This window comes from Miscanthus floridulus, unplaced genomic scaffold, assembly GCF_019320115.1.
Source record: "Miscanthus floridulus cultivar M001 unplaced genomic scaffold, ASM1932011v1 fs_361_1_2, whole genome shotgun sequence".
NCBI lineage: Eukaryota > Viridiplantae > Streptophyta > Magnoliopsida > Poales > Poaceae > Miscanthus > Miscanthus floridulus.
In genome coordinates, this window is record NW_027096636.1 from 49,946 (window position 1) to 60,000 (window position 10,055).

The following is a 10,055-nucleotide window of genomic DNA, read 5'->3' on the forward strand; positions in this document are numbered from 1 at the left end:
ATTAGCCTATGATTTGACAACGCGGTGTTACAGTAAACATGTACTAATGATGGATTAATTAGGCTTAAAAAATTCGTCTCGTGGAGTACTGACGGATTATGTAATTTGCTTTTTTATTAGTATTCGAACACCCTATGCAACATCTTCCCGACACACCTCCTAATTTTTAGTCACCGAATCCAAACACCACATAGTATTGTCTGGGTGGTATAGCCGTATAGCCACTTCTCCTCATGGCCAGAGCAATAAACCTGATCTCCTTGTTGCTGTGCTTCTGTTCCCATGCGCTGCTGTCCCTGGGAGCAAGAACAACAGCTCCACCTCCACAGACGAGCTTGCTCTCCTCTCCTTCAAGTCCATGGCGTCTTCAGGCCAGTCCAGCTTGCTGGCTTCTTGGAACACGTCCAGCCACTACTGCAACTGGCCAGGAGTGGCCTGCGGCAGCCGGCACCCCAGCAGGGTGGTTGCCCTGCGACTGGCCTCCTCCAACCTCACCGGACGAATCAGCCCCTTGTTGGGCAACCTGTCCTTCCTCCGGGAGCTGGTCCTCGACGACAACGAGCTCACCGGGCAGATACCGCCGGAGCTCGGCCATCTTGGCAGGCTTCTGGTGCTGAACATGAGCAAGAATCTTCTGGAAGGAAGCGTTCCCAGGACCCTGGGAGGATGCAGAGAGCTCAAGAGGCTTGATCTACATGACAACCATCTCCAAGGTGAGATCCCACACGAGATAGGCGCCTTGCAAAACCTGGTCTCCTTGAGTCTGAGCAAGAACGGCTTGGCAGGAGAGATACCTCCATCTCTAGCAGAATTGACATCCGTCAGAAATTTATCTCTGTACGCAAACAGATTATCGGGTGACGTACCGCCTTTTCTCGGCAATCTCACCAGCCTCCAGATCCTTGAGCTCCATGAAAATATGCTGTCAGGTACTATCCCTTCGTCCCTGGGCATGCTGCTCAGTTTGTTTGGGCTCAGCTTAGGCTTCAACAATTTGAGTGGCCTCATCCCAGATTCCATCTGGAATATTTCCTCGCTTGTTCGGCTCTCTGTCAGTCATAACATGCTGAGTGGAGCAATTCCTCGAGATGCATTCAACAACGTTCCCCGTCTGCAGGAGTTATTCATGGATTTCAACCAGTTCGATGGCCCGATCCCGGCCTCGATATCTAACGCTTCTGACATGGTGATGCTTCAGCTCATCAACAATTCTTTCGGTGGAGTTCTTCCGACAGCGCTGGGAAGACTAGGAAACCTCAGTTTCCTGCAGCTCAGTGTGAATTTTTTTGAAGCCAAAAAACCAAGAGACTGGGAATTCATAACTTCTCTAACGAATTGCTCTCAGTTGCAGGTAATGGAAATGTTCCTGAACAGTTTTGAGGGGGTGCTTCCTGCTTCAATGTCCAATCTTTCTGCTTCGATACAAATTATTAACTTAGCAGCCACTAACATCTCGGGAAACATTCCTGATGACATCGGCAACCTCGTTGACGTGTGATGTAGACTAGCTCCCATCTTCCAAAAGGTACGATAGCATCGATTGGTGGAGACTCAACGTTCATGATCTAGGCTTCGAACCAAGACTGATTCGGACCCCCGCAACCGTTACACCACTGCTCCGTTGGTTATCAACCACGCGAACGCGATTGACCTCGCGGAGAAGGCTTTCCTGCAAGCGAATCGAGAACACAAACAAGAACGGGATAACTGCAATCTGAAATTGCAAATAAATATGAGGCTTATGAAAACAAGAAGGAGTTCAAGTCTTTATTCGAAAGGACTAATCGTCACAGGCGAACAAGATCAAGAACTGGGCCCTGGTTCACAGCAAGTGGCCTTGGCGGCGATAGTTACAGCAAAACGACGTCTGTTTCACGAGAAAATCAATAACTAAACAAAACTCAAACCCTAAGGAGAGCGGCGGCTGCTATTTATAAAGTCTTAGGCGTCACCCCCCTAGACGCACCCCCTAATGGGCCCAAACACGATACACGATCCAACGGACCAAAAGACGGTGTCGCAGCACCCTGGCAGATTCTGGACGCTGACTTGTTTCGACGATTGCCGTTGATTCCAAAGGTCTTTTGACGTGAAACCACCTGGATTGACTTCCTTATCAAATTAGATTTGCAACCATATGTGGATCGTCGAAAACGGAGTCCGGATGCGTCCTAGGTGACCAGTTTAAGACAGACTGGTCCTGGAGGCCGAGGCAGACTCGAACTTGAGTTGCTTTGGGCCTCCACCTTGGGGACTCGAACCGAGTTAGCCTCGGACCTCCTTCTTGACTTGGACACCCTTGTTGGCCTCCTAACCCTCCATACCATGTGCCAAACATGGTCATATGTATGGGTGTCATGTCCTCATCATCCTCCCCTTCTTGACAAAAAGTCGTCCTCGGCGTCGATTGTACTTGAAACTGATCCTACACAACATAAAGGAGAACGGAGTTGCGAAAACAAAGGGAACTAAAATAATTATGAGAAGGAATGTGACCATGTTTTCAAGTTTGTAGCATGTCATCTCGCATAAAAATTTCAGCAAGCATGTAGACTCCATGATCCGAATACATACGATGTATGTCAACACTATCCTGCAAAAGATTAGAACTAACCAAAGAGAATGCAGTAATAGATGATCTAGCAGACATAGGTAGCAACCAACAATGCTCCCCTTCTTGAAAGTGAACTTGTTTCTTTGAGGAACATGAGAAAATATTTGTATTATTATGGCTGCCCTCTAAACGATCATAATCTTGTACAACAAAAGGAGAATTCATATTACTACGAATGTATACTCGATGTATCATATATTGTCCCTTGTTGTTATATTTGCCAATAACATGATATGTATATTTAGAAAACCAAGGTAAATCAACATATTTAAATAGGCTCTCCTCCAAACAATCTAGGTTACACAAAACATCAAATTCAATGTAACCCAAAGTATGTAAAGAAGACAACAGTTTGAACTCATCAGTTTTAGTAGCAATATGAATAACATGTTTATTTTCAGCACAAGTGACTGGTTCCAAAACATGTAAAACTGATGCATCATCAACCAATTCATCTCTATCATAAGAGACTTCAAGCAAATTATCATGGGACAGAGATAAATCAAGAGAGAGTTCCACTAACAATTGCTCTATGATAGCATAGTTTGTGGAAGAATTTAGTACATTAAAACTATTCTCACCTTTCGTGAGTGTAGCACCATGGGCATTACCTGTGTTCTCAGCAGGAGTAATTGGTGCATTGTGAAGTGATGGTTCTGAATTTGCATATGAGGTTGTGAGTTCCTCATTTTCTTCCATGTCATCCTCTCGCTTATGTACATTATCCTGCAGAAGGTTAGTCATAGCAAGAGAAATAACAACAGACTCATCCTCTAAATGGTGCACCTCAGCATATGAAGTCAAAACAGTAGGTGGATTAACACAGGTTTCTCGCATAAGAAATTTCATATCATTCCAAGTTTGAGGTTTATCAAAAGGATCTAAAGACTCTCACCAAGATAAAGCAGAATATCGTAAAACACTAGCTGCATTTGTTACCTTCCTCCTTGGACACATAAAACGAGTAGCAAATATATTATCTATGATAATTTCTCAATCCATGTACTCGTCAACACCTATACCATTATAAGTCGGTGGATACGAACAATCTGTCATTGTTAGAAGACAGCAAAAGACAACATAAAAGTATTATCCCTATCAACTACTTAGGTTGTGGACAAGAAAAAAACAAGGCACTCAACTCTCAAGCGTCTGACCACGGTCTTACAAGTGTTCTTACCAAAGCAACAGGCGGTGCAATCGGTTGTTGACTGTGATACCGTTGTAGCTTGAGTGTAACAGTTGCAAGGCGAACCTGTACTTGGTTAGAAGAAAGTGGAGCTTGGACAGGCACAATATAGTAGCAAGGAATAGCAAAATTCCCAACTGAATGGCAAAGCTGAATAAGTATCCCAAGTACTTGCATTAGTTGTTGCCCTACTCGCGTTCCAAGTACCAGATGTATTAAGTGATGTGAACAACAAGAATATGATTATGAACCAGGCAGAAATCAGCACACGCAAACACAACTCAAATGACGCTCTCTATGTGCTCCTCTAGATATTGTTCCTCTTTTGCCCATCTCTTTTTTTCTATTTTTTGGGTTGTTGTTGTTTTTTTGAGAAATTTTAACTTTTTCTTTTTATTTTTTTGATATTTTTTCTTCACTTAGGAGCACAAAAGAAGTAACCACAGAAAATATGAGCTTAAACAAGTGAAAGACGTGGTCTATGGAATTTTCAGAAGACGTGCTCGAAATCGACAAAAACCTTGTGACCACGAAAAGAGGATCTTGTGACCACTTTTTGACCAAAATAAAAATCTCCGATCCCGAAAATTTGGGGGATGGATGGATCCAAAAAATTTTTCTGATCGATTTTGATATATGGAACGTCGAAATCCGAGTTCGTATGCGAAAACTAGACCAGTTTTACGAACGCACTCCGAATTAGAGGACAAAACGAGAACAATGCGCACAAAATTGGTCACGACAGCAATGATTTGATAGAAATAGTGAAGACAAGTGTAGCAAATTAAATGGCGTGGACTAGGGTTTGATGGATACAAAGGAAACCGCAATCTGAAATTGCAAATAAATATGAGGCTTATGAAAACAAGAAAGAGTTCAAGTCTTTATTCGAAAGGACTAATCGCCACAGGCGAATAAGATCAAGAACTGGGGCCCTGGTTCACAGCAAGCGGCTTTGGCGGTAACAGTTGCAGCAAAATGACGTCTGTTTCACGAGGAAATCAAGAACTAAACAAAACTCAAACCCTAAGGAGAGTGACGGCTGCTATTTATAGAGTCTTAGACGTCACCCCCTGGATGCGCCCCCTAATGGGCCCAAACACGATACACGGTCCAACGGACCAAAAGACGGTGTCGCAGCACCCTGACAGATTCTGGACGCTGACTTGTTTCGACGATTCCTGTTGATTCCGAAGGTCTTTTGACGTGAAACCACTTGGATTAGCTTCCTTATCAAATTAGCTTTCCAACCATATGTGGATCGTCGAAAACGGAGTCCAGATGTGTCCTGGGTGACCAGTTTAAAGCAGACTGGTCCTGGAGGCTGAGGCATACTCGAACTTGAGTTGCTTTGGACCTCCACCTCGGAGACTTGAATTGAATTAGCCTCGAACCTCCTTCTTGACTTAGACACCCTTGCTGGCCTCCTACCCCTCCGTACCATATCGTTCTTCAGAACAACACCTTGAATGGCAGTATTCCATCCTCCATGAGCCAGATGAGCGCTCCAGAATTTCTTGACCTCTCCAGGAACAATTTGTCAGGCCAGATACCCAAGTCCTTAGGGAACCTTACCACGCTCCAACACCTCAACCTTTCATTCAACATTCTAGCTGGACAAGTGCCAGATTTTGGCGTTTTTGCAAACTTCACTGGAATCTCAATTCAAGGCAATCACAAACTTTGTGGTGGCATTTAAGGTCTGCATTTGAAACCATGTCCTGTTCCTGTACAATTATTGCCAAAGAAAAAACATAAATTCCTAGTGATTCCTATCGTTATCTCTGTATTAGTGACAGCACTAGTCATACTAGCCTTGCTCTGTATGTTACTTATTTGGCGCAAGAGAACAAAAAAAAACTATTCCATCGAGTCCAAGCAAGGCCACCCGTTGATCTCTTATTCACAGCTGCTAAGAGCAACAAATGATTTCTCAGAGGCAACTTATTGGGCTCAGGATCATTTGGATCAGTCTACAAAGGAGAATTGAGTTTTCAAGACTGTGAAAGTACAAATCTTGTTGCTGTGAAGGTACTGAAACTTCAAACTCCGAAGGCGCTCAAGACTTTCACTGCTGAATGTGAAGCGCTACGAAATATGCGACACCGGAATCTTGTCAAGATAATTACAGTTTGTTCTAGCATTGATGCCATGGGGAATGATTTCAAGGCAATTGTGTATGACTTCGTGCCCAATGGCAGTCTAGAAAGTTGGCTACATCCAGACAGAAATGGTCTGGAAGAGCAAAGGTACTTGAACCTCTTGGAGAGAGTGACTATACTGCTAGATGGGCTTGCTAAGGTTCTTGTTCAGGGCAGCTCATTCTTGCAGCAGTCATCAAGCTCGGTCGGATTTAGAGGCACAATTGGATATGCTGCTCCAGGTTAGCCTAATACATTTTTTATTCTTTTTTTTGTTATATATTCAGTTTCCTTCATTGGTGCCTAGATGTTTACAGATTGCAGTGAAAAATTATGGCGCTTTTCTAGGGAAAAATACTGCTTTTTTATAAATTTAGAATTTTATGTGTTGCAAACTCTAATATTTTCTAAAATACCCAATTAATGCAACAGAGTATGGTGCTGGAAACATGGTGTCGACACATGGAGACATTTACAGTTACGGAATTTTAGTACTGGAAACAATAACTGGAAATAGGCCTACTGAAAGTAGATACAGACAAGGACTGATGAGCCTCCGTGAACACGTTGATCTAGCCCGAGAACATTGGACGCCGTCGACGAACGCCTTTCTGCGGACCTTGAAAATGAGCTCCACGACATGCGTGATGATTGTTCATACAAGAGGAAGATGGATTGTGTTGCTGCACTTCTGAGTCTTGGAGTGTCCTGCACTTTGGAACTGCCATCAAGCAGAATGCCGGCGGAAAGTGTCTTCAAAGAGCTACTTGCAATCAAAGATTCGCTCCTGAAAGAACACCGAACATGACAGGTGGATGATACTACGCCAATGCCGATATAGTTTCGTGTGCAAAAGGTGATTCCATGTAAAATACGAAGTATTTTCCATCTCAAGTGTCTGAAGAAGCTTATTCCGTTTTATACAAGGTATAGTAAGGTAGAGCGTGGAATGGTTTCTTTTTGGATCTTTTCAAAAGTTACCAATGCCGTAACACTCTAAAATTTACACTTTTTGAATTGAGGTTAAGATGATTTAATTATCAATTTTTGTGCGCATGAAACATAGGAATAATAATATTTTTTATTAAATTAAAATCCATCATAGGATGTAGCAACATTGTTGTGCATACATGCTGGTGCATATAGCTTTCTGTGATGAGTGGTTTTGACCAAAGCACAAAATGATTCAAACTCCTTTTGAAAATGGTTTGGCGGCGGGTGGTCCTGCTCAGCGGCGGCTTTTCCGGCGTAAGAGGCTTTCTAACTAGCAGTTTGATGACCCATGCGGTACTTCTGCCTTTGATGAGGCAGCTAGGTTGAGGGAACTGCAGTGTACGCGCCTGGATCTCGGTGGACGGGATTGGCTTGGTGAACGCCAGAGGTAGCCGCTCACGTGTTGGTTTGACAGCTTGCAGCGGACTACGGCGGCTAGCCCTGCTTGGCGGTGTCTAGTCTGGCGTGGTATATTGTCTTGACCGGTGGCTCAAGCGGATATGATTGCGGGAGGGCTACACGGCTTGCAGCGACCTACGGCGGCTAGTCCTTCTTGGCAGCTGGCTAGCTCGGTGTGGATCATCGTTGGTTACTGCGGTGCGAGTGGTGACGATGGTGTTTTCGCCCTGACGCCCTTGTCGTCCGGGTGTTGATGGTGCAGTGTGGTGGTTTGGAGTTTGGTGGTGGTTCACTTTTTTCTGACTTGAGCTTCGGCTTTGTGCGATTCGTGTTGATGTCCCAATCCGACCGACTAGAGTTATTTTTTTCCTTTGTTGAGTTTGTTTTCCAGTGTGTTGGTCTCTGTTGTATCATTGTGCCAACTTTGGGCTTATCTTCTTTTTAATATAATCCGCAGCTCTCCTACCTAATTCGTTTTAAAAAAAGAAACTCCGCATTGCGAGCGCGGCGGTGGCTCGGCCACGAGGATAGCCCGCTGCTGGTAGGGACTCCGTTCAGCCTCCTCGGAGCGGTTGATGGTGGGAGGCGGTCTCCACTCTGAAGCCATTGGGTCTCGTGGTTCCTGGCGAAGGTGAGGGGAGATGCTGGGAACACGGTGAGCACCTAAACTTCGAGCTGCCGTATTTTGCCGTAAATTACTCAATACAACGGTTTCCAAAGACTACTTTGTTCCTAGTAGAGATGTTGACGGCGAAAAGTGACGAGCCAAGCCTCGCTGCCAACACGCAAGCAAGCTGGGAGAAACCGCATGGAGCAGATCCCGAGCTCTCCCTGTGCTTAGGGAAACATAGGACCGGATGGTCGTGACATGAGGCGTGCCGGTCAATTTGACCCTATAATTGACAAGGATAAAAGATTGATCAGTAATTTAAGGTGGAACATGCTGGTGTTGCTCCAGACAGTTCCAAACGTGCGGCTAAGTAGCCGATGCGATAAAGCTATCGACTAAAGAGTCGATATCCAGCATGTTCATGATGCAAGGCAAATAAAATAAGCATGTCGGCGACTATCAGGTATTTAATTGTGTAGATCTTAACAGCCGATGATCATGAGAGCCTGTAAAGGTGTGACGGATAAACATGATAGCATTTATATTAATTGAGAATCATACTAGCTTTTGACCAAGACAAAAACAAGTACAAACATGTGAATAGCCAGTGTATTCTCAATAAGCAGGCTATCGGCTAAAATAGCCGATTCCGGTAAAAGTAAGCTCATAATATGCAAACATTCAACCATTAAACATGAACATATCCATAAACCTATCAAATCTAACCTATTATCTCTAACAGTGGGGTTCGACCGGATCAATGATAGCCATAATAAAGATAACAGATTAAACCTTCAAAGAATACGAATCTATTTACGCTTAATAGGTTCGTGAAAACATGCTATGATCGTGAGAGCACAGATGATCGGCTAAATAGCCGATGCGAACATAGCATGCAGTCAGAGGCTATGTTTGACCATAAGAAAACTTGTTAATTGATAATTTCCGATCTATAGTGCTAACAGTGGGGGTCGACCGGATCAATGACTGCCATAATAGTAGTTCTAGACTAGATTTCATCAACTAACAAGCTGACTTAGGATCAAACACGCCTTGACCACATGCTATCTTCGATCAAGATTGAAATAAAATGACTAATCTAGCCGAAACCATCGTCAAAGTGTGATCTAAGCAGGATAAAGCAACAAGACGATAGTTTGATGAGATATAAAGCCGATCCGTTTCAATCTTAATCGGGTAAGGGATGATATTGTTACAAATAGTAAGAGTACTAATTATAAAAAGATCAATAACTAGCAAATCTACTAAAAACAGCAAGGAAGCCCTACCAATCTTAATAGATTTAACCGATAAATAATTTGTATCAAAATTTGTACGAGGTCGGCCAGACCAATGTAGCCTTACAAATTGTGATAAGGATCGAAGGGTAACTTGTATCAGTAATTGTATGTAGTCGGCCGGACCGATGGAGCCTTACAATTACTGATAAAAGTTGGTAACTAACTTATACAAAGCTTAAAAGAGGTTGGCCGGATCGATGCAGTCATATAAACAAAGTATAAGTGGTGACGGTACTCACAAATGAACCGGAGGTCGGCCAAACTGATGCAGCCCTACTTGCTCGAAGAACTCACCGAGATCTACTCTACTCCTACTCCTAGGGTTGGCGTAAGTCAAAAAAGTAAAGGTACTGGTTTAATTGATCGATGAGAGATGTCTACTACAATAACCGGGGTCCAATATTTATACCCGAGGCTTGACTACGAGTCCTTGTCGAACAAGACCGGTTACAAAACTTAGAAAAGAAAACAAAATATCCTAAATTAAGATAACTTGGACTCCAAACTTTCCCTTCTATGAAGTCCACCATGTCTTCTTGCTTCAAGTCACCGCCACCCTTCATCGACAAAGGCTCACCTTTGAGATGATGACGTCACATCGTTCGATCGACTCAAACGGCAACTCACTTAGCTGATTTTTGCAAATATTTTGGCTTCTTTCAGTAAATTCCAAAATTTAGGGCTCTTATGTACTTCGGTCAAAATTTGGTGTCAACGCATGCCCCCCAATTTCCTCATTTAGGCCAAAAGTTGCCATAAATCTCCAAATTGCCCTTGTCTCCTTTATTCAGCCGTTCTGCTCACGTTC

At 43.5% G+C, this 10,055-nt stretch overlaps 1 pseudogene; it reads left to right on the top strand.

Annotated features, from left to right (window-relative positions):
* Positions 1-233: 233 nt before the first annotated feature.
* On the top strand, positions 234-6,752 carry LOC136531477 (receptor kinase-like protein Xa21; annotated as a pseudogene).
* The last annotated feature ends 3,303 nt before the right edge of the window (positions 6,753-10,055 follow it).